At 34.3% G+C, this 25,467-nt stretch overlaps 1 long non-coding RNA gene across 4 annotated transcripts in view; it reads right to left on the bottom strand.

Annotated features, from left to right (window-relative positions):
• LOC149226438 (uncharacterized) overlaps positions 1 to 25,015 on the bottom strand; it is a 42,048-nt gene extending 17,033 nt beyond the window's left edge. The window contains exons 1-2 of one of the 4 annotated variants that reach the window (XR_016247725.1): positions 24,822 to 25,002; positions 3,594 to 3,919 (exon numbers count right to left, since the gene is read on the bottom strand). This is a non-coding gene — a long non-coding RNA (uncharacterized LOC149226438). Of the gene's footprint in view, positions 1 to 3,593; positions 3,920 to 4,077; positions 4,412 to 24,373; positions 24,668 to 24,821 lie in introns of those variants that run through there. The other 3 variants (XR_016247723.1, XR_016247726.1, XR_016247724.1) reach the window with 3 other exon arrangements.
• Between the last annotated feature and the right edge of the window lie 452 nt (positions 25,016 to 25,467).

Genomic DNA, 25,467 nt, shown 5'->3' with positions numbered 1-25,467 from the left:
GGACAACTTGGCTACAAACATGGACAATTGGAGTTTCAAAGTGGACAACATAGAGGTCCTGTGGTTTTTGGGATCAAATAATTTAATTTAAACAAAAAAATTTAATAATTTCAAATCAAATTATATAAAAAATATATTAAAATTTTGAAAATGGTTAATAAATATGTATAAGCTTAAATTACTATGAGTATCAAAGTAATTATCTTATAGTAACTTTCACACTATCAAAATAAATAAATAAATTATAAAATTAACTAAATTATAATCTTATTATTATTAAAATTATAAAAATGAATAATTAGTGACTTCGTAGAAACCTTTAGTAAAACTATTTCATAAATCCCACACTAGTCAACATGTCTCCTAAAACTTGAAACCATGCACTACTTGGGACAAAAATCATAAACCATACCACTTGAACTAAGTTCCTTTGACATACCTATTATAAAATTTGACTAGGGAAGCTATCTAAGTTAACCCAGATAGATCCAATATCATTGAAGTTAAATTCCACCTTCTTATAATCAAGTGCATATTTTTTATTCTACTTTTTTAGAGCAATAAATCCTTTTTATTTTAATCCTTATTGTTTATCTTATTTTTTCCACCATAACAATAGCTATAAAACATATATGTAATTATTAAAATAATTGAAATAAAATAATAATGAAAAAATTGATTAATTAAAAAAAATTAATATTAAACAATAATTTGAATACTTATATATAAAAAAAAAACAAAAAGACAATCTTCAATAAATCATCTCATCCATCTAGCTAATTTTTTATTAAGAAAAAAGAAAGTTGAATATCTTATTTAGAAATAAACATAGTTATTTTATTGTTTATCTTATTTTTTCCACCATAACAATGGCTATAAAACATATATGTAATTATTAAAATAATTGAAATAAAATAATAATGAAAAAATTGATTAATTATCAAAATTAATATTACACAATAATTTGAATACTTATATATAAAAAAACAAAAAGACAATCTTCAATAAATCATCTCACCCATCTAGCTAATTTTTTATTAAAAAAAAGAAAGTTGAATATCTTATTTAGAAATAAACATAGTTATTAACTTAATTAAGGTTATATTAAATTTCTTTCCGCTCAACAAAACTCACAAATTACAACACAGCAACGTAAAATGGAAATTTCTAAATTAATATTTCCACTGATTTGATCAGGGGTTCAAACCAAGCATAACATAGTTGAAAGTTAATAGAATAAAAAATAACAATCATGCATGTTAACGGAAGGCCTAAGGCTTTCTCCTTTGTCGACTTTCACTCTATCATGGCCTAGTCAAACGTTATGCCATTTCTATGTCAATAACTCCTGGCACACTTTATCCTGTTGTATGGCCCCAGTTGTAAGAATCGAACCTCCTGGCGGTGAGACAGTAGACGGCTACGACGGATAATTAAAATTCTCCTAATAAGATATTAGCAATCTAGTGGCTAGGTCAGTTACCATGAGTCTCAAAATGTTGTCTAGATTACAATGGGCAGCAGGTAAACAGTTTGGAAAGTGTGCTTTTATTGATTTATGGGGAATTTTTGGACGGGTCACCCATATTTGTAGTGTAGGAGGATACAAAAAATATGATAGCAAGTCTTATCACCAATTTCAATCGGCGTTTGGAGTTTTGGTGTTTAGAATCGATTTGCAGTATTACCACCAGTGTAGCCAAATGTACAATATAGCGAGATGTTCAATTTGGAAAATAATTCACATTGAAAATATTTTATGTTTTTTTTTTAATAGATTTTTAAATATTCCGAATATATTGTATATATGGGATAGATGAATTTTTTTTAAAATATGGGTTATACTATTTATGTCGTGGGTAGCGGTAAGTCAGTTCCGTTCTTCATTGTTCGGTTTACCGGTCCTGAGATGGCTACATGTGGTAGAAATAACTGCAGTTCCTGCGACTAAGTCGACATGTGGTGTCGGTAAGCTGCTTTAAAGCAACGCTCTTGTGATTGTAATTTAGGGAAATGGGAACCCTATATCATTAGGCATGCACTTATATATTGTGGTAGCAGCGGCTAGTGAGTCCATTTAAACCTTCATTTCAATGAGTGTATTGTTACATTAAAATCTTGATGGTTCTCTGGGTTACCTTTTCATATGTAAAATGTCTTTCTTGTCGTGTTGCTTGACTCTTTGCCCTCAATATCAAATGGATTGCAATGCTAGAGTGGAATACTTGTGAAATCAGTGGGTTTGTGTAGATGAAATAGGTATGTTGTCGAGTTGTTATGGGCATTGAATTGAATTGATCAGGGGGGCTTGTTTGTTTTCTGCAAATGTATAGTATTTTTCCCTCGGTTTGGTATTTTGACAACTTGTATTGGCGTTTGATTTCATAATGGTTTTAGAGTCCCTTGTTGGGCTGGTCAAATTTAATGGGAAGTTAGGATATTTATCTCGGTGGTGCCAAAGTGGTGTTTTTACTATTCCAGCTTATGGGTTTAATATGAATTTTAAATTTGGCCCTAGTGCAGGAGTCAAAGAGTATTTTTATTTTAATTTTAAATTTTGGGAAAAAATGGAAAGCTAGTTACTACCACAACATTACAATATTATCTGAAATTGGAATAAAAAATGAGGAGCAGGAAAAAGTCACTAGATGCATGGATAAGACTACTTCTACATTATCTGAAACGGGAGTCAAAGATGACCAACGGCAGGGAAAAGGAACTAGATTGATGGATAAGACAAGACTGCAGTTAAAAGATAGTAAAAGTTAGATGTGATTTTGAACATTTTTATTTTAATTTTCAGATTTGAAGAATATTCTAAAATTTGAGTGAAAAACTTAGACTAACCCATCAATTTTAGTTTTACTTATCAAATTCTTAAATATTTATATTTAAGAAATTTAACATGAAATTAAATTCAAAGTAAACATAGGCTAATGAACTCTGTCAAGCTAACGAGATCGATCACTGTGTTCTCTTTTCAAGTTTTCAAACACTGTTCATTAGACTTTGTCTAGATGACTTCGTAGTTAATAACAGATTTATGCCTATCTTTCATTCTTAATAACCTTGCAGTCCTGAGAAGCAAGTAGGCTTTCATTCTGATTGGATTGTTTCGTTTGTTGTGGAGGAACACTTTTGAATAGATTTGAAAATTAGTCCATCTTTTTTATTCGACTTAATTATTATTTATCAAAGTTAATTGGATGTTTTTTTATGTTTTTTTTGAAGTTTTTTTCTGTGATCAGAAAAATTAAATAATTAAATAGGAACTTATTGAAATCATAAATTTGATGGGTAATCTTTGCACAATTTTAGTGTCTAAGTTTTTTTCATGGTTCTAAATTCATAAACCAGTTTAAATAACACAAATCTGTATATATATAAAACAAGTTTAAATAACACAAATCAAAATTTCACCTCAAATTTTTCCATCAGATTTCCATTTTTCTATTAGATTTAACAGGAAAAAAATCCAAAAAATCACACTAAAAACAACTTTTTACATTATACACTTATATAAATGTAAATATATAACAATAAATATATAACAATAAGGAAAATATAATCCCGGGCTGATTTGAAACAGAAAATAACTTGAAAATTTTAACACGCAACTATCTGAGTACCGAAGGCACCTTATTATTAAAACCTGTTGCGGTATTGTATTTATTATTAGTTCCAAGCAAACAGTAACACTAATATTGGAGGCCTGTTTTATCTATCCAGAGCTGAGATTTGGCAAATAACTAGCGGGTTCGCTGTTATAACCAGATCTGGCAGGCAGATAAATTGCCTACATGGAATCTGTCTATTTATTGGCCCTTGGAACAGCATGCAATGCAGCCTCTCTCATCCAAATAACAGCATCTCTTGCATCCCGTCACATAGTGGTCACTCCTAGGGGGCACCACCAGCCCTACACACAATATACATACCAAACCAATTTTAGAATGACTTGAAAACCCAACGCAGTTCTTGTGCAAGATATGGCTTTCCTGGAAAACAGGGGAAAAAAAAAAAGAATCTAGACTAGCGATAAAATCTGTGGGAATAATGAATTTAGGCTTATTTTACCTGATGGCGTCTCCATCGTCTGGGCTTCTTTCTTGCTTTCAACGGCATGATCATCCTCTGTAGCTGTGACAGGAGATAGCAGAAAGAAGGCAAAAACACAAATGCCCAAAACTAGCACGATCTTGGAAGCCATTATTCACAAATTTCTGAATTAGATAGATAGATAGATGAATCTGAATCAGATAGATGATGGAGATAAGAAGAGAAGAGGAGTTGAGAGTATATATAGGGGAAAGGCCAGAGTGAGTACAGAGGTATTAAATATAATACTGTGGACTCCAGCTCAGGATTTGAATACAGGAGGCAATCAAATAGGAGTCAAACATGGCTGGCAAGATGAGAGACAACTGGACAAGGGACCAGATAGAACTGCGTAAGTTGAATGTGGACTCTGGCCTTTTTCATATATTCATGAGCGTACCTAATCTGGATAAGGTCATTTTGCCTTAAGCTGGGGCCAGTGCAGCACTAAGCGCCTCGTAGGATGCATTGTCGGTTGCAGCCAAATTCACGAATATAAAATTGAAGTCAACAAAGTCGAGCCAAATGACTTACATGTTTTTTAATGTAAAGTAAGGAAACCACGTAGAAACAATGATACATCATATCCTCTTACTTTATATGTAAAACGCTCCAAGAGTACGGATATCGATTCATTGCAATGTGCATTTTAGTTATTTTATGTTTTTAGGTATTTTTGTTTTGTGTTTTGATATAATTCGTAATTTTTTATTATTTAGAATTTTATATGAAATATATAAATAGAATTTAGCATTTTAAAAAAAAATTAACATAATAAATTTTATTTTAGATTGCATGTTTGTTGTTTTTGTGATTTATGATATAAACTAAGATTTTTTCGAGAAATTACATAACTATTTTCGAACTTTTATCTAGGTTCATTGTCATGATAGGGATGAGGAGCAAAATCAACACGCCATTAATTTATACCAGAGATATAATGGTAAATTTCCAACATTCCAAAAAAAAATGCAAAGATTTGTTAAGGGTTAAAAACAATTTATTCAATAAATATAACTAAGTATTTAAATATAATTATTGTTAAAAAAAATTCTTTTATAACTAAGATGGTAATAGTTTACTTTCATATTTACATCTATATAGGGACTTCCAATAGAAAATCTAATTGTGTATTGTTTTCTTACTTTTATTTTTGGGCCTTTATGTACTCATTTCAATGGATATGGGTTTGGACGATCACAAATATCCAACCTCAATTTGTTGACTAGTTCTACTTCAATGAGATGTTTTTTTGACCCTAAAATTAGAGAGTTAGTTAGTTGAGGGTTGAGTGTTGAAGTGTTGAGTGTTGAGTCAAGACGAGTTAAGTGATAGACGACTTTTAGTGTGTGGTAGCATGTCAAGATATTTTAAGCAAGTCGTTAATGGAAAAGGTTTAAACCCCTTTCACTGGGTTCATTGTAAGAATCAAGTTTCTGTGTGATCAATAGAAGAGCCACAACTCATGTGATTTGTGTGTGAATTTCTCTTGTTTAAACTAAAATGCACCTTACTGTGGTATACATTGTGTTACAGCTGGTAGCATTAACAGAGAGTCGTGTTACAACTCTTAGACTTACCATTTTCCACATGCACATGGGTTCCATCTGTGGTTTGCAGCGTTAGAGAACTAACGCGGAAGCTCATTAACGTGAAAGGCGTTAACACCCAACTAGTTTAAACGACACTCAGCATTAGCGTGGAGAATTCAATTAGCGTGGAAGCATACGTGTAGTACCAAATTTCGTTGTTTGACTTCTTTTATGGGTGACGTGAAAGAACAAAGTGTTGGTGAAAGGTCTTGTCATAAAGCCTTTTAAAAGATTCTTGAAGTTTGAAGAGCGTATTATTAAGGTTTTTTATAAAGCCTTTTTAATAAGTTTTTTTTTAAAAGAGGAGAGATCTTTATTTATAAACGGGTCTTCAAAATAAAAATGATTTTTTTAAAGACTTTTTTAATAAAAAACAAAATTTGGAATTTATCAGAAAGGAGAAATTTTAGGGTTTTTTAATGAGAAATTTTTGAAGAAAGATGACTTTTGCGAATTTCTAGCCCTAGTTCTCAGCATTTATAGGGAAGGATTATGATGTGTGGGCCATTAAGATGGTGACCATGGCGCAGGCACGTGATGTTTGGGATTATGTCCAGTTTGGGTTTTCATAATGTAAGAATGAAGCATAAGAACGAGCTTTCACTAATCCAGAGTTTGGGATTATGTCCAATTTGGGTTTCCATAATGTAAGAATGAAGCATAAGAACGAGCTCTCACTAATCCAGAGAGGGAACTAAGGAAGAAAGACAAAAAGAAAAATGCACAAACGTTGCAGCTTATCCAACAGGGAGTGGACCGAGTAGTGTTCCAGAAGATTATGATCATGTCTTCAGCAAAGGAAGCATGGGATACTTTGGCGGCAAAATATAAAGGTATGGTAAAAGTCAATATTGTTAAGTTGTAGAATATTAGGAGAGATTTTGAAAGTCTGCAGATGAAGGAGACATAAGACTTCAATTATTTAATGAATCAGGTCATAACTATCGTAAATTAGTTAAAAATTTATGGTGAAGTTGTTAAAGATCAAACAATGGTTGAGAAGGTCCTCAGATTTTTATCTACCAAATTTGATGTTGTGGTAGCACCCATAGAAAAAGCCAAATGTTTAACATCATTGACGATTGATGAGTCGATGGCATCACTTCTATCACGTGAGGCAAGGATAGACATAAATAAGGATTCCACTTTAGAAATCTCTTTCAAAAGATAGGTTTCTATTTCAAGAGATAGAGGTCGAGGAAGAAGTAGATGGAGAGGCAGAGGACGAGGTGGAAGATATGGTGGTCAGAGAGATGGCCTAGAAGAACATGAACATGAAAGTGGAAAAAACTGTAGAAACTTTAGCAATAATCAAAGATTTGACAAATCAAAGGTGAGATGTTATTATTGCAATAAATTTGGTCACTATGCTCGTGATTGCAAGAAGAAGATCACTGATCAAGGGAATCAGAGAGCTAATGTCACTATAGAGAGTACTAACTCCATGTTCCTAGCTTGCCATACCATGCATGGACCTTCTAATAATGTGTGGCTATTGGACAGTGGTTGTAGTAACCACATGATAGGCAACAAGAATTTGGTTACAAATTTGGATCAATTTGTGAAAATAGAGGTAAAGTTGGGGACTAACAAGACTGTGGATGTAGATGACAAATGAGTGGTCAACATTCTGACCAGGTAAGGGGAGCCGAAGACAACATCAGAGGTATATTATGTTCTTAGTCTCAAACATAATTTGATAAGTGTTGGTCAATTGACACAGAAAGGAAACAGAGTTATCTTTCAAGGTCAAGAATGTGTTATATATGACAAGCCCCCAAGCAAGTAGCTGATAGCGAAGGTGTAGATGATGAGGAACAAACTCTTTCCTCTAATTATGAATTACAGTGATCAGGTCAGTTCTTTTACAGTTTCATGTTCTAATGATTATTGGTTATGGCACTTTCGATTTGGACACTTGTACTTTTCTAGTTTAATATTGTTGTAGCAGAAACAAATGGTCAGAGGATTACATCCCATCAAAGAATCTGCTAGTACTTGTGAGTGTTACATCTTGGGAAAGCAACACCATGAAAGTTTTCCAAAGGGAGTTGCATGATGAGCAAAGCAACCTCTTGAGCTAGTGCATACAGACTTTTGTGGACCTATAAGGACATAGTCAATTGGTGGAAGTAGTTACTTCCTCACTTTCATTTATGACTATAATAGAAAGACTTGGGTTTAATTCTTGAAGGAGAAGTCTAAAACTTTTGCAAGGTTTAAAGAATTCAAATCCTTAGTAGATAACCAAAGCGATCGACAGATCAAGGTATTGAGGTCAGATCATGGTGGAGAATATGATTCAAAGGCATTCCATGATTATTACAAACAATATGGAATCAAAAGACATTTTACAACCAAGTACACACCACAGCAGAATCGTGTAGCAGTGAGAAAGAACATGACAATTACGAACATGGCAAGAAGCATGTTGAAAGGCAGAAACTTGTCTAATGAGTATTGGGTAGAAGTAGTTGTATGTGTTATTTATGTGATCAATAGATCTCGTACAAAGAGTGTGAAGAATAAAGTACCAGAACAATCACGATTAGGCATATCCTGTAGCATATATCATCTAAGAGTGTTTGCATGTGTAGCTTATGCACATGTGCCTAAGGAGCGAAGAGGCAAATTGGATGATAAAAGTGAAAAATGCATATTTACTAGTTATACTGAGCAATCAAAAGCTTAAAAATTATATAACCATGTCACAAAGAAGACCATAATTAGCAGAGATGTTGTTTTCAAAGAACAAGAGTCATGGAATGGAACTATAGACAAAATAATTGATGAACAAGTGCCACTGATGGAAGAAGATGACGCAGCAAAAAAGGAGCAGCAAGAATCACAGGTGAAGACACCAAATAGAAACACACCAATAAGGACTCCAAGATTTTCAGAGCAGCATGGATCTTCAAGCAGATCAAAAATCGAGATTCTCCCAGCAATCAATCAAGTGATGAATCAAGCAATGGCAAGAGAAAGATGAGAAGTCTGAAAGATATTTATGATGATTTCAATGTTAGTTCAAATTTTGCATTGTTTTCATTCCAACCTTCTTCGTTTGAAGAAGCAATCAGAGATGAAAATTGGGTGCAAGCCATGGATGAAGAAATTGAAGCCATTAAAAAGAATGATACATGGGATTTGGTTTATTTTCCAAATGACAAAAGTTCCATTGTTTTAAAGTGGGTGTACAAGACAAATTTGAATGAGAAATGTGAAATTGACATATTTAAAGCTAGACTTCTAGAAAAAGGATTCTCGCAGCAACCAGAAATAGATTTTGGAGAAACATTTGCTCCGATAGCCAGATTGGATACTGTAAGAATAGTTCTAGCCACAGTAGTTTAGAAGAAGTGGAAAGTATATCAGATGGATATGAAATCAACCTTCTTAAATGGAATTCTAGAAGAAAAAATTTATGTGTAGCAACCTCCAGGATGTGAAGTTGAAGGTAATGAAGAGAAAGTTTACAGGTTGAAGAAAGCGCTCTGTCGATTGAAGCAAGTGCCTAGAGCTTAGTATAATAGAACTGACAACTTCATGATCAAGAATGGATTTTGTAGAAATAACCTTGAACCTACCTTATACACAAAGGTAAATAAGCATGGATATATTTTGATTGTTTGTTATATGTTGATGACATCATTTTTACAGGTGATTTTGAGTTAGATGAATTTAAAGCAGCCATGATGAAATAATTTGAGATGACAGATCTTGGTCTCATGGAATATTTTCTTGGCATAGAAGTTGAGCAATCTGAAAAATGAATTTTTATTTGTCAAAATAAATATGCCAAAGATTTGTTGAAAATATTCGGGATGGAAAATTACAAACTTGTCCCTACACTAGTTGCAACAGGTACAAAGTTAAGAAAGGATGATGAAGGATCAGATGTCAATCCAACTCTCTTCAAAAGATTGGTTGGCAGCTTCATGTATCTCATAGCTACAAGACCGAATATTATGCAAGGAGTGAGTTTGATTTCCAGGTTTATGGAGACTCTAAAAGACACACATTAGAGTGCAGGAAAAAGAATTCTGAGATACATAGTAGGAACTAGGGATTGTGGCATAATGTATGCAAGCACAAAAAATAATGATTTGATTGGATACACAGATAGTGATTTTGCAGGCAGTTTGGATGATATGAAGAGCATTTATGGTTATGTGTTCCATCTTGGTTCAGGTGTGATTTTATGGGCATCTAAGAAGCAACCCATTATGACACTTTCATCATGAGAAGAAGAGTATGTAGCAAAAACATCAGTAGCATGTCAAGCAGTCTGGTTAAGAGGAGTATTTGATGGACTCAAGCAAAAACAACAAGGATCAGCAAGAATATATTGTGACAACACCTCAATGATTGCACTATCCAAGAATAGTGTGTTTCATCAGAAGAGCAAACATATTGATACTAGATATCACTTTATTAGAGAACTTATGAGCAATGGAAAAGTTCACTTGAAGCCTTGTAAATCTAGTGATCAATTGGCTAATATATTTACTAAGTCATTAACGAAATATGTGTTTGAGTTTCATTGAAGAAACTTGGGTATTGTAATCCTATGTGAGACATAGACAAACAAGCATGTTTGAGTTGTCATGAGTCGTGTTTTAGTTTAGCAGTCATAATTAAGGGGGAGTGTTAAAATAAGCTAATTACTCCTACATGAGGAGTTGGCTAAAATCAAAGAGTCAGTTCACTGAGTTTTGAGTGTTGAAGTGTTGAGCATTGAGTCAAGTCGAGTTAAGTGATAGATGATTTTAGTGTGTAGTTGCATGTCAAGATATTTAAGGTGATTCGCTTGTTGAAAATGATTAAATACCCTTCACCGGGTTCATTGTAAGAATCAAGTTTTCGTGTGATCAATAGAAGAGCTGCAAATCATGGGAATTGCATGTGAATTTGTGTTGTGCCTCCTCTGCCTCTGCAACATACATCCCATTGCATCATCAAATTTGATTACTAACCAATAAGTATTAACATTATCATGCTGGGAGATTATTGGTCCTCTAGTACTAGCCACGGGGGTTTCATTGAGGGAGAAATACCGTACCACGTGCATTCATATTGGGGGATATATATTGAGGAAAAAATGACAATATATTGAGCATATAATAGGGGGTAAAGGGTTTTTATATTGGTTGGTATAAAAAATGGAGCTCAATGTTAATGAAAAAATATAAAAGGGTATAAAAAATGTTCATGAAAAAATGGATACCTACAATATCTAGGGAAAGTAGGAGTGTTTTAAATTGGGAATGTGTATTGGGTTTTTATTGGTAAGGGGTTAAATAATGTTGTTTTTAGAGATATTTTTCAATATGTAGTCAAATTAAGGGTTTTGTTTAGTATGCAATGAACGCACGTGCTATGTTAGAGATTCATGGAATGAATCCCCTGTAGTACTAGTATCATCTAATTCCCTTGTTCCTTATAACACTTTGAACCCTCATGCCACTCAATGTCATGAATAAAGATGTCTTGACACTGAACACCCACAAGCACATTAAACATGCCATACATTATGTTGATCCCAAAACATGTACTCACATTATTTTTTAATATTTTTATTTAATTAAAAATATAATTAAATGATATAAATTACCTAAAAGATAACCTACTTGAATATTATTTATTAAAAATAAATTAATAAACATAAAATTAATTATTATTCTTATTTTTCATCTATATATAAAATTAATTTTCTCATATTTAAATTTTAATTATCTATAAAATTTAAAGAATGGGATTTTCATGTCCCGAGGTTATTCACACAAGGGAATGCTTAGAAAGGAATTAAGGCTTTTCAAGCCATTTATTGACAACATCAAGTTCAAGGAATGGAAGAGTCTTGAAGGGTGGAAACAAACAAAGACAGAGCGTGGTGAAAGAATAACCAAGGTACGAGGTGAGGGAGGGAGACATCATCCGTAAGGATGGGTGGAATCAAACCATAAATGCATATAACCTTCACATCAAGGAAATGATGGATAATACACCACTATCACTTGGGTAGTTGATGTTGAAGGAGTTTGAATGAAAAGAGAAGCTTGCAAGGACGGAATGAGTATTATTGGTTCCATCTTCCCATTTTTGATCATGGTATTTCTTTATGCCGGTCTAGATCCAGATCTTTTTGGGACATATGCTATGTATTCAGTGAATGTACATGTGCCTTTTTATATACCTTATATAAATACAATCATGTCTTTTTCGTCCTGAAAAAAAGGATGGAAATTCGAGTAAAGAATGTGCATGAACGAGACATCAACATTTAAACCAAAGGGATTAAGCTTGGAGTAGAATTAACTAGAGACATGAAGTATATAAGGTAGACATAGGCTATGGAATTTTTGTTGGTTTATGTAAAAGTATAAGCAGGAATGACAATGGAGATGATGCTCAGGACCTCTCGGCTCTCGTAGCCAAGCTTAGTGACGAAATGGATTTGAAAGAACACTTGTACTTTTCCGTGATAACTCATTGAATAGATGAATTACATAGAGTGCCTTCAGTGATCAATATATATATATATATATATATATATATATATATATATATATATAGTAATGAGTACATTTGATTAGGCTTAATTGGTAAAACTTCGTAGAAATGGTTGCCACATTTCTACTATCAATAAAACTATTTTATAAATTTCATTGGACAACATATCTCAAAGACTTGAACCCACACTACTTGGAACACAAATGGTGAACCATACCACTTGAGCTAAGTTCTTTTGACATCCATATTACAAAATTTAACTAAGGAAGCTATCTAAGTTAATTGGTTGATTAACCCATATAAGCCAAGTATCATTGAAGTTAAATTCTACCTTCTTATAATCAAGTGTTTTTTTTTAGTTTTACTTTTTTAGAGAAATGATTCGTTTCGATTTTAATCCTTCTTGTTTATATTGTTCCTTAATCTTATTTTTCTTACCAAAATGGTTATAAAACACATTTGTACTGGTTAAAATAATTGAAATAAAATAATAAAAGAGAAATTGATTAAGTATCAAAATTAAGATTAGAAATTAATTTGAGTATTTATATTTAAAAAAAAATCTTTAATAAATCTCACCCAGTACATAATTTTCTATTAAAAAACAAAAAAAATTGAATATCTTATTTAGAAATAAACATAATTATCAACTTAATTAATGCTAAATTAAATTTATTTCAGCACAAATCTCATCAATAGTTTTCATTCCCTCACCAAAACTCACAAATTACAAAACAACAACGTGAAATTGAAATTTGTTAATTAATATTTCCAGTGACTTCATCAAGAGTTGAAACCAAGTATAATAGAGTTGAAATTTATTAGAATTAAAAATAACAATCATGCAAGTTAACAAAAGGCCTAAGGCTTCCTTTGTTTGCAAACTAGCCTAAAATATATTCCACAATCGAATGGATGGTCAGCTGTTGGGATTAAAATAGTTCCTCTCAAAAATATATATATATATATATATATATATATAACATAACCCAATTTGTCTCTGGAAATAATAAATTGAAATCCTCTTTTATTATTTCACTCCCTAAGAAGTGATATGTATCTTTTAGTTTATGTATTAGTTTTGGTCACCATATAAAATATTTTGCTACGTTTCTAAGGTAGACATTGGAGTTTTGGCCTCTCAAGGTGGTGAAATATGCCCGCTACGAAGGCTCTAAATCTCAAAGCGATGCATCACCCATGTTGTAAAACATTAAACATAACACCGACAAGTAGTTGTACATAAACCTCGTGATAAATGTCTGGGATAAATTCACATTGCACACAACATTGATGTTACGGTCTAAGCTACAGTCTAATGGTTCTCGGTACTGCAGTCTAATGGTTGCAGTATTAGACGTAGGGAATCGCATAACCTACACATGTCTACAATATTTTTTTTCATAGATTCATAGTACCATGTTATAGATGTATCGCAGTGCGAGATAGGGAAAGCTATGCTAATTTGGGAGTTACAATGCCAGTGCATCATGTGTTTGGAGTTGAAGGTTGTTGTTGCACTATTTTTGGGTCATGTATCTAGATTGGGTGTGATCGTCTATCTTCAGCTGAGGTGTGTCATTGCAGTGTTGTTTGGGCGGTAAATATAAATACATTTGTCTCATTCCAGCGACTTTGTTTAAAAAAAAATTATGGACAATGTGATTTAGAGAAATTTGTCTGTGTCTTTTGGTTGTTCAAACTTGGAATTGTTAGCTTCGCATTTATGTCCGCATTATTAGCGTTTCATTTGCTCAGCACAATGTGAATTAGGGAAATGTGCCTGTGTCTTCTGGAAGTTCGAATGGTTGGCTTTGCATTTCTAATCCCTTTGCACAACCATAAGTTTTAAGTTTGATGACCTCCAGTAACACAGATTTCTAGAAGACAGTGGGCCCCAACCGTTGCGGTGTCAACAGAACCCCATAAAGTCTACTTGTTCCCCTGTTAGTTTATGGATAAGGTCTACAACATTTTATAAAACATGTCTACATTAGAGCATTCCCATTCCTAGCTTCTTTCATTTTTGCAACTGAATCCCTAACACAAAAATTGTTTTGACTCCCCCAGGGTTTGAAGCAAGGATTTTGAAAACCTTCGACAATTTTATGTGGCTATATGGACTACCAATGGAAGATAAATTATGGGTTTGTAGAGGAATAAATGCCAAAATCCTCTGTATATTGTGATTTAGGGAAATTGAAACCCCAAATCATTCATGACTTGGAGACTCAAACCGGATGCCAAAACCTAATTCTCTAGTTGTCTATTGTTTACTCCCATTTCAACCTCACTCCATCCATTGCACAAAGGTCTCTTGTTTTCTTCTTTGTTGACTTTCACTCTATCATAACCTAGCAAAATATTATGCCATTTCTATGTTAATAACTCTTGGAACATTTTATCTTGTTGTATGACCCCAATTGTAAGAAGTGAACCTCCTAACAACCAGACAGTGGAGGCCTACAACGAATAATTAAAATTCTCCAAATATGAAATTAGCAATCTGGTGGCTAGCCACAAATCTTGAAACGTTGTCTAGATTACAGTTGGAAGCGTGTAAACAATATGCATAGTGTGTTTCCAGTGATTTAAGGAGTTTTCTTTGTATGGTAGCCATGGGTGCAATCTAAAAAAGGTTGGCGTTCAGAATATTTTACGTTAAATTTTTATAGATTTTTGGATATTTTGAATATATTGTATATCTGGTATAAACGAATTTCATAAAAATATTGGTTATACTATTTATGTCATGGGTAGTAGAAAGTTAGAGTCAATCTTCATTGTTTGGTTTACCCGGCCTAAGTTGGCTACATGTTGTATAAATCACTGCAATTCCTGCGACTCAGTCGGCATGTGGAGCTGGCAAGTTTCTTTAAAACAACTCTCTTGTGATTGTAATTTAGGGAAATGGGAACCCTATATCATTGGGCATGCACATATATATGGTGGTAGCAACAACTAGTGAGTCTGTTTAAACCTTCATTTCAATGAGTGCACTGTTTCATTAAAATCTTGATAGTTTTGTGGGTTACCTTTTCATATGTTAAATGTCTTTCTTGCCCTGTTGCTTGACTCTTTTCCCTCAATATTAAATGCATTGCAATGCTGGAGTGGAATGCTTGTGAAATTAGTGGGTTTGTGTAGATGAAATAGATATGTTGTCGAGTTGTTCTGGGTGTTGGGTTGAATTTATGAGCGGGGATTATTTGGGTTTTACAAATGTACAGTATTTTTCCCTTGGTTTGGTATTTTCAAAACTTGTATTGGCCTTTGATTTCATAATGGTTTTAGAGGCCCTTGTTCACCTTGTAAAATTTAATGTAAAGCTAGGATAGTTATCTCGGTGGTGCCAAAGTGGTGTTTCTACCATTCCAACATCTGGGTTCAATATGAATTCTAAATTTGTCCCTAATGCAAGATTGATTAATCACAATAAGCAATAAAACAAACAACACAGGTTTGCATATGCTAGCCGCATGTTATCAGTTTGGAAGTCTTTCTTTCATGTGATCAAGATGGTTTTTATGGTTGGGAAGATGTGTATTTATGTGTAGTTTGAATATATGTTTTTTTGTATTGCTACAAGCGATGGACTTGATCTTTATGCTTTAGAAACAATAAATGTGCAGTGAAAATTGTGGGCCTTTGCTAATTCTATGTTTTGTGATAGTATGTTCCTTTTGGTTTGAATTTTGATTTCAAACTTTGGACAATTAGTTAAATTTTTCTTTATTTTGTTTTCAGACTCTCACGGTCAATGGGCTTGTTGCATTTCCGATTCTGGTCCATATTTTTAAATATAGTTCGATGCATTTTTTATTCTCTATGCTTTTAGTTCATTTGTGGCGCTTCTTGGATTTGTTCTTCCATCATACTCTACTGATTGAATGGAGTCTTAGGTATTTTTTGAAACATATCTGCACATTTAGTGTTGGAGGATATGTGAGTATTTCAACTTGAAATGCTATTAAGAAATTCCATATTTTGCAATAAGCTTACATTTTTAATTGTCCATGCAGTTCTATTTATTTTACTTGATCTGTATTGCATTCATTGTTGATTGTAGAGATTGTATAATTTTCTTGGAAAAATACATGTATGATGAGTTTCACTTCTTTTTATTAAGTGTATTTCTTAGCTTGTTTCTTTTTCGGTTGTCTTCGTTGTTGACTCTTTTCTCTCAATATCAAATGCATTGTATTTTTGGGGTTGATTTCTTAGTGTATGACTATAATGAGAGCTTGTGTTTGCATTAGTGGATCTTTGCATTGGGGAATTGTGTTATTCTTTATGTATGTGTAAATGTAACATCCCTCTTTTGTGTGTAAGACTTTGCAAATCTAAGCTAAGAAAAGATAGACTTGATGTGTAACAAAAAAATAAATATTTTATGAAATAAATAAAAGAATTAATCACTTGGAAAAGCGAGACACCAAGAGATGAGATTCTTTCCAAATCCAATTGGTGAATGAGAAAGGATAATTCTTTCATGATAAATCTTCTAGATTCAATTCTAGATAAGCTAGATGGATTGGATACAAATATACATTGAGAAAAACATAAAATCTTTGCAGGAGAGAAAGGCAAGATTTTATGAGAAAAACCCTGCGAAAGAGAAAGGCGAGCTTTTCTGAGCAAAATCTGGATTAGGGGAAATTTTTTTCCTAAAATTTAAAGTTCTCATAATCACTCAAAAACTAAACGAACGTATCTATCTCAGTGGTACGATCCCAACGCAACTTGTTTCACTTAAAATGGAGCTCTTATGAGAAAGACAAAGACTTATGTCCATTTTGTCAAACAAGTAAAATTCTGGGTACAGGGCTGACTCAGATGCTGACTAGGCATCCCTACATCCGAGTAGGCAAAAAGAATATTCTAAGGAATATTCTTTAAAACATTCTTGGAATATTCTGATAGGTGGCTCAATCGAATAGTGACAAGTGTCGGCATGTAATTGGTCAAAGGCATTTAGGTGGACCAATAAGAGACCGACACGTGGCAAGCTCGGAGGCTACGATGTCCCCTCTCAAAGGTAGGGTAAAATGTTTTGGTAGGGCAAGGAATCAAACTCATGACCTCACCCACACAAGCCCCACACCTTACCATGAGGCCGCAACCACAAGACTTAACCATAAACATTTTCATTTCTATTTAAATGTTAACCGCCGAAAGTTTCGAGGTAAGGGGCCAGCCCAAGGGGACCAACCCCGGTTCTATGGGCACCATATGAACAACGCTGAATACGGAGGGTTTTAGAGGCAGTTTACGACAGTTTTGGCAGGTCCGACAAATCCGACACTCCTCCAAATTTGGCGTGGTTAACTAGAGTTTCTCCAGATTTGGTGGAGTTTTCCTAGGGAAAACTGAAGAGACCATAACTTCTTCATTATTAGACCAATTTTGGCTCAAAAAGAGTCATTCCTAGATGATGTGGATGCTCTGAACATAATCAAGCAAGTTACAGAGGTAGAAAGACACTTATGTATGTGATTTTTCTACGTTGAAGTTTAAGGAAGCCTAGGGCCGCTAGGAGAAGAGGTCAAGCCTAAATCAGCTGAAGTAAAATTGGAGAGTTTGGATAGTCATTTTTGGGGTTTTTGGGTCTGCTAAATCCAATGGAGCTGATTTCAAAGCCATTGGAGCACTACAGGTGCATGTAATCGTAGAATTGACCATTAATCCAAAGAGGGCCTAGCCATTGAAGCAGGTCCAAGGAGATGTAGCTCAAGAGGGGTGAACTCCTTTATCAACTTTGTGTTATGAGTTGTTGTGTTTTACTTCTCTACAATTCACTTGTTGTATATGTATTTTAAATAGCTAGTTTACCTCATAAATTTCTCATATAAGAAATCCGATACTTGACACATAATTCCTCACATTTTTATTAGTTAGAGACGATCCTAAACACATTTTTTTTTACACTGATGAGGGAGCTTGCATGGAATTAACAAGTTTGCCCAACATTCACGTCAAGTTGGTATCAGAGCACTTGTTAGCTCATTTTAACCCCGAGATGGTTTGCCAAAGTTAGCTAGAAAATTAGCTATTGGTTTTGTATTTATGCAAGGAAAATTTAACTGTGTGCAAGTTTATGTGTATAAGCTGAAGAAGGGAGATAGTCTAAGATGCTTCTTTGTTAAGAAAAATTTTTAAGCTTTGTGAAGCATTTTGATGCATTACACATGTGATGGCATCTTCAACAAGTGATGTTTCTAATACACCTTCCTTAGCAAGACTCTTTGATGAAGAGATGTTGCAAGAGCTTATCATCATGAGAGATATAGTGCAAGAGATGAATGAAGATAGGAAGGAGAACACTATACTTCAAGAGGAGTTGATGGCCATGAAGGAGGAGAAGCGAGAGCTTCTTGAAAAGATGCATGAGATGAATATTCAACTCCACGATGCCAAGGAAACCATAGCTAAGTATGTGGATGAAAATGAGGCATGCAATTCAAGTTTATTTTCAATTTCCTCTCAAAATGAATGTTTTGGTGCTTTTGAAAGATAAAATAGAGGAATAGGGTCCAAATTCTTGATGAATATGGACTATGAAGGTAAAGGGTTAGGCAAACATGCACAAGGCATAGGTGAGCTAATTGTTGTTGAGGAAATGCGTAGATATTTGGGTCTTGGTTATGGACAGCATGATGGAGAATGCTCCAAAGCTAAGGAGGCAAATGAAAGTGTTCCAAGAAGGAATTTCATTACATGTTCACTACATGAAGCTTGTGAAGTTTGTGTTCATGAGGAATGCAAAAGTTTTATACCCACTTTGCAAGAAGATGCTCATAAGCATGCAACTAGTGGAAATGGCAAAAAAGAGGATGTTGAAAGCTCTAATGTCATTGAAACCATTGTTGGTATTCCGAAGAGAGACACTACCTCATCAAAATCACCTCCTCAAGAAGGAAAAAAGGTGAATCTGTAAGGTATAAATCTGCCTTTAATCTAGTTTCTTTCGATTATGATAAACATGGTAAATCTTCACAGAAGATTTGGAGAAAATTTACATGTTCCTTTTTTGTTTGAATAACCATATTGTTTCGAGGTGTTGGAAGAGGATAGCCATACACAGGAAACTTTCAAAAAAAAAGAGGCAAAAAGCCAAAAGTCCATTGGATAATGGAAACCATGTTGAAAAGAAGATGCAATTATTTTGCACTCATTTTCATAAGCAGGGTCATATTATAGACAAGTGTTGGACTTTGCATCCAACAAGTCATCCACGACATTTGAAGAAGGCGGAGAGAGATTTTGGCAAGAATGGAAAAGAGGATTCCATAATTAATGTGGGTTAGGATGATACACATGATGAAGTGCAATTGAAAGAAGCGCCATTGAAATGGTTTGGAAAGATATGGTTAGATTTCTTAACCAATTAAGGCCTTGCATTTCTTTTGATAATTGATGCAAATCTTGCCTTACTAATGCATTTCCTTGTTATTTGGATGCATTTCTTTTCTCCTGAAAGTATGCTTCATATTGCATGAAGCAAGATGTTGGAATAGTAGAGTTATGTTGACTCACTTAGATGCAGCAGAGATGGCAATTTACAACTACAAATTTGCATGCATGTTGCATTCTTGAACTTGCATTTTTACGCTAGGAAGGTGTTCGAAAGTAGAGTACGTTGGTTCACTTTATTGTAGCAAATTTGTTCATTTTAGCTCTTTAAGAACTCGTACATACCAATGGGATTCTTGCACTTGTGAGAGAGTTGAGAATGTTTATACATGCATGAGAGTTTGTGTGTGTGAACAATGGAATTTTTAATAGTTTCATTGTGTTTGAACATGCATGAGTGATTGACTTGTGTTGATTGATTGCTTTTTTAACATGTATGTTGTCAACTTGAGAATGCTGATCATTTGCAAATGCATGAGTGTCAGCTTGTGTGGTCGATTGATTGTTACATGTATGTTATATCGACTTGGAAGAGTTGATTTTGTCTCCAAATATGAAAGGGATATGTGACGAATTGTTTCATGAGAATGTGGAATTCTTGTTGTAAATCGTCAAATTGTTCTACATGCTTTTGCTTGACTTGAAAGTCAGTTGTTTGAAGAAGCATGCTTTGTCGACTTGTGTTTAGTCGATGGTTTATACACCAAGATGTAAGAGCACATGGCGATGTTCACATGATGTGACATTTGTTGTTTTGAAGAAGAAAAAGGAAGAGGTCGTCAAGTTATATTCTTGCATGAGTGTTCTTCAAAGTTAATGGTGTTTCTTATGACAAGATGTCGCAGGATTTTGGAAGGTCCATGCTTGAGCAAGAGGCTCATGATTAGCCTTCATTCTCAAATCATAACATGAGAAACATATTAATACTGGAGGATGATAGAATCAATAAGCGAATGTGGATAAAAATGCCAAAAAAATTGCAGGCATTGTAGACCATTTGATGTGTTGATGCCAAGAAGAGAAAGAGATGGCGAATGCATTCTTCTAGATGTGCAATTTGGAACCGCGTAGGTAAAAGAATGGTCATTTCTTTTCTTTTTATTAATGATATTAGAATTCATTGATGTAGTTCACTCAGATGGGATTAACTTGGAAAAGTGGTTTCCAAGGAGAAGCTTGCATCGAATGCATGTGTTGCAAAGGAGGAACATGAGTCTCAGTGGGAAGGCCATCAGTCAACTTTCTAAGCACTAAGGGATCACTTTGGTACAACAAAGTGTTAAACCAGCAAGCAACCAACAAGTGTTGGAATGGGTCAGCACCAAAAGGAGAACATTGGTTGAAGTGCTAAGCCATTTGCAAGGCAAGGCATGTTAGTGAACCCAAGTGGTTGTCATGGAGATTTTTCCAAGTAGAATCAATTGATAAACTTGGTAAGGAGAAGAGTATTCATATCTCATTAGATAACTAGCTTTTGTGAGTCCAAAATCTTGTCAGTGGAAAGGAGTGATCGAAATCTAGATTAGGGGCAAAAATTTGCTCAAAAATAAAAGTTCTAAGAATTTCTCGAAAACTGAAAAACTGAGTCCGTCTCGGAGATACGATTGCAACATAACTCATTTCAATCAAAATGGAGCTCGTATGATAAAGATAGAGACTTTTGTCTGCTTTGTCAAACCGGGAAAATTCTAGGTACAGGGCTAACTGGGATGCTAACTAGGAATCTGTACAGCCCAGTGTTACAAATCCATTTGGGCACATCAATCCCATCATCCAGATTAGTATTTTAGGGCTCATCAAACCCTAATTTCAGTTGTTGCATGCCTTAAACAAGTCACCCCTTTGAATGCCTCATTCCCAGACAGTTTCATGACTTGAAGACATCCAAAAATAGCCTCTAAAGGGACCAACATAGGTAGGCCCATGTAAGGGTGCACTGCAAAGTAGTTAAGTCCATGCCAGGGTGCTCTGTAGAGCACTTAGGCTTCCTTTCACCTGCGCTGGGTGAAATTGAGCGAAATTCACATAGGGTTTGGGGAATATTCTTATCTTTTGAAGTCATTTAGAAGGTTCCCTCACTTATCAACTCCTATGAGCTCGAAAATGGATGAGGAATGAGTTAAGATGCATCCTATCCTCTCATCCCTTCCTCCATGGAACTAATTCTAAGTATGGAAGGCCATTCAATGCCACCATTTATGACAAAACCTCCTTCATCTTCCTATAAATTGACCACTCATCTAAGTGATCAGGGGCTGGATTATGTTGAATTGTAAGGAGATAATGTTGCTATGAGATTTGGCTTTGAAGCAAGTATTGTAATGCTACAAGTTTGTCATTCTTTTGATGTGATGTGGATGGGATCTAAGCTGGAGGAATGGCTTTGAATTAGACACCAATGGTTGTAATTCCTTCTTCTATTCAATAATGTGTTTGAACCTTTCTCCCATATGTTTGTATTGTTTTATAATGCTTATATGTGCGAATTGTATCTGATTCCTTTCACTTGTATTCAATAGATATTTTGCTTTGATCGATTCTTTGTTTTCTGTTGTTTTTACAGATACTTCTCAAGCGTATTAAGTACAGGAAGGAGCGACAGGATCGATAGGAAGGAGACGAGAGGAAAGTAGAACTACAAGTAGGTCTTCTCATCTTCTCATCTTATCTATTGCTTATAGGAAAATACTATAACACTTTCAACTGTTGTTCTAGATATATCTACTTATCTAAGGGATTAGTATTTATCCGTAGATACCAAATTCTCCAAAACAAATTAGCAACTCCGCTGGGGAACTATCACGTTTCCTAGTAGGTTATCCACCTCCTAGGACATTCTTGTAGACCCTACTTGTGTTCATTGACTGTATTTCAGCTATTTTGCATTGAATTTTGGTAAAAAATTGAGGTTAGATGACTTTTGAGTGGCCTCTCAGGAATCAGCACAAGCTTGGTTAGGGGACAGTGCTCTGCAGAGCACCCTTAAGTGAGAGACAGTGCTCTGCAACGCAGCTAGGCCCTCTTTGACCTGTGCTGATCCACCTTAGGGAAAATTTTCACCTTTGGAATGTGTTTTTTGCCAACTTTTCTCTGCTTGTTTGTTTGTTGATTGATCAATGAATGTTATGTCTCAGAGAACAAGTTTCTATCTCCTTGTCTAGCCCTACTTTGACTTAATTGATTAATGTTTCTTAAATGTTTTCTTTCTCATTATCAGTATAGTCAAAGTTCAAATATAGTTGATTAATCTTCGTTCGAAAGAAAGTGTCGTAACGTCTTTTTTTTCTTCGAAACATAACTGTCGTAAAAGTCTTTGTTCTTATGAAAAATTCATTGATTATATGTGCATATTTCCTTTTGTTCATATTCACATTAAGGAAATCGAAAAGAAAAACTTGCATCACTCATATTGTAGTTTTTGAATGCTTGAAAGGAATAACTAAGAAAATTGCATTAGATTGTACTCTTTTCTCTTTGATCAAAAGAAATTAACATTTTTTTGTTAAAATGAATTGAATAAATACTAGAGTTTTCTAAAACGGGTGATTCTGACTTGAAATTCCTCCCCTAGATGGATGAGACTATTTCTACATTATCTGAAACGGGAGTAAAAAATGACCCACTCTAGGAAAAAGGAACTAGATGGATAGATAAGACAGAATTAGAGTTAAAGATAGTAAGAGCTAGATGTGATTTTGAAAATTTTTATCTTAATTTTCCGATTTTAAAAATGTTCTAAAATTTGAGTGAAAAAAGTTATACTAAACCATCAATTTTAGTTTTACCTATCAAATTCTTAAATATAATTTAACAAGGAATTGAATTCAAAGTAAACATAGGCTGATGAACTGTCAAGCTAGCCAGCTCGATCATTGTGTTCTCTTTTCAATTATTCCAACAATGTTCATTGGACTTTGTCTAGACGACTTCGTAGTTAATAACAGATTCATGCCTATATTTCATTCTTAATAACCTTGCAGTCCTGAGAAGCAAGTAGGCTTTCCTTCTGGATGGATTGTTTCGTTTGTTGTAAAGGAACATTTTTGGATAGATTTGAAAATTAGTCCATCTTTTTTATTCGATCGAATTATTATTTATCAAAGTCAATTGGTCAGAGATTTTAACGTAACTTGAGATATGGGATTAACAGAGATTAATGTGCCCAGAGATGTACATGCTGCCACATTTATATGAATCTGAATTTCGCGTAGAGATTGGTGTGTCAAGAAATGTACATACTACCAGAGTTTTATGAATGTAAATCTCTGCGTTTACGAGATTGTTCTTGCTGATTTATACGGTAGAGATTTAGTTGCAGCAGAGATGCTTTATAGAAGTTTTAATTCGAATAGGACTGTTAGGTTACTGTAAATTTTTTTTTAAGAAGGAATAGAAGTAAACAAATTTTTTTTAGGTAGAAATTATATAAGATAAATTTTTGATCAACTTGTTTAGAACCAACAAGTGTGGTTATTATTAGGAGTGGCTATTTAACACATTTTAAATGCACAGCATGGTATATTTTTATATATATCTACTTTATCCATTGATTAATCTCAGTCAACATCAGGTACCTCCGACATTACATTATTAAGTTGATTTTTGAAAGCTTTTCTTATGAGTTTTTCTGATCTAATTTCACTAATTTCTTTAAAATTTAGCAGAAATTTATTGAGATCATAAGCTTAATCGGTAATCTCTGCACAATAGAAGTGCACAATAGAAATGCCCCCAAGTGTTTTTAAGACGCAATCATCTTAGTACCAAAGACATCTCATTATTAAAACCTGTTCCGATATTGTATTTATTATTAGTTCCAAGAAAACAGTAACACTAATATTGGAGGCCTGTTTTATCTATCCAGAGCTGAGAGTTGGCAAATAACTACCGAGTTCGCTGTAGCCAGATCTGGCAGGCAGATAAAATGCCTACATGGAATCTGTCTATTTACTGGCCCTTGGAACAGCATGCAATGCAGCCTCTCTCATTCAAATAACAGCATCTCTTGCATACCGTCACATGGTGGTCACTCCTTGGGGGCAGCACCGGCCCTACACACAATATACATATCAAACCAATTTTAGAATCACTAGAAAACCGTAGGCAGATCTTCTGCAACATATGGCTTTCTTGAAAAACAGGAAAAAAAAATTCTAGAGATGAGTGATCAAATCTGAAGGAATAACGAATTTAGGCTTATTTTACCTGATGGCGTCTCCATTGTCTGGGCTTCTTTCTTGCTTTCAACGGCATGATCATCCTCTGTAGCTGTGACAGGAGATAGCAGAAAGAAGGCAAAAACACAAATTCCCAAAACTAGTGCGATCTTGAAAGCCATTATTCACAAATTTCTGAGTTAGATAGATAGATGAATCTGAATCACATAGATGATGGAGATAAGAAGAGGAGTTGAGAGTATATATATAGAGGAAAGGACACAGTGAGTACAGCGGTGTGAGGTATTAAATATAATATTGTGGACTCCACCTCAGGGTTTGAATACAGGAGGCAATCAGATAGGAGTCAAAGATGGCTGGCAAGATGAGAGACAACTGGACAAGGTACAAGATGGAATTTCGTAAGTTGAATAGGGTCATTTTCAGCTATATTCATCAGCATACCTAATTTGGATAGGGTCATTTGTCTTTAGATCGGGCCAGGGCCAGCGCTAAGCACCTCGTAGGGTGCATTGTCGGTTGCAGCGAAATTCACGAATATAAAATTTAGGTCAACAAAGTTGAGCCACATGACTTATTAAAATTGGAGTCGTCCACCAAGGCAAAAGTGGCTGGAATCAGAACAAAAAAATTTCAAAAAATCTTGTAGAGGCAGTTTTTGAATCGTGTTTTTG

The sequence above is a fragment of the Pinus tabuliformis genome, chromosome J (assembly GCF_031772625.1).
Source record: "Pinus tabuliformis cultivar Carrire ecotype Pingquan chromosome J, CPIR1, whole genome shotgun sequence".
NCBI lineage: Eukaryota > Viridiplantae > Streptophyta > Pinopsida > Pinales > Pinaceae > Pinus > Pinus tabuliformis.
This window is presented reverse-complemented; position numbering and strand designations above follow the sequence as displayed.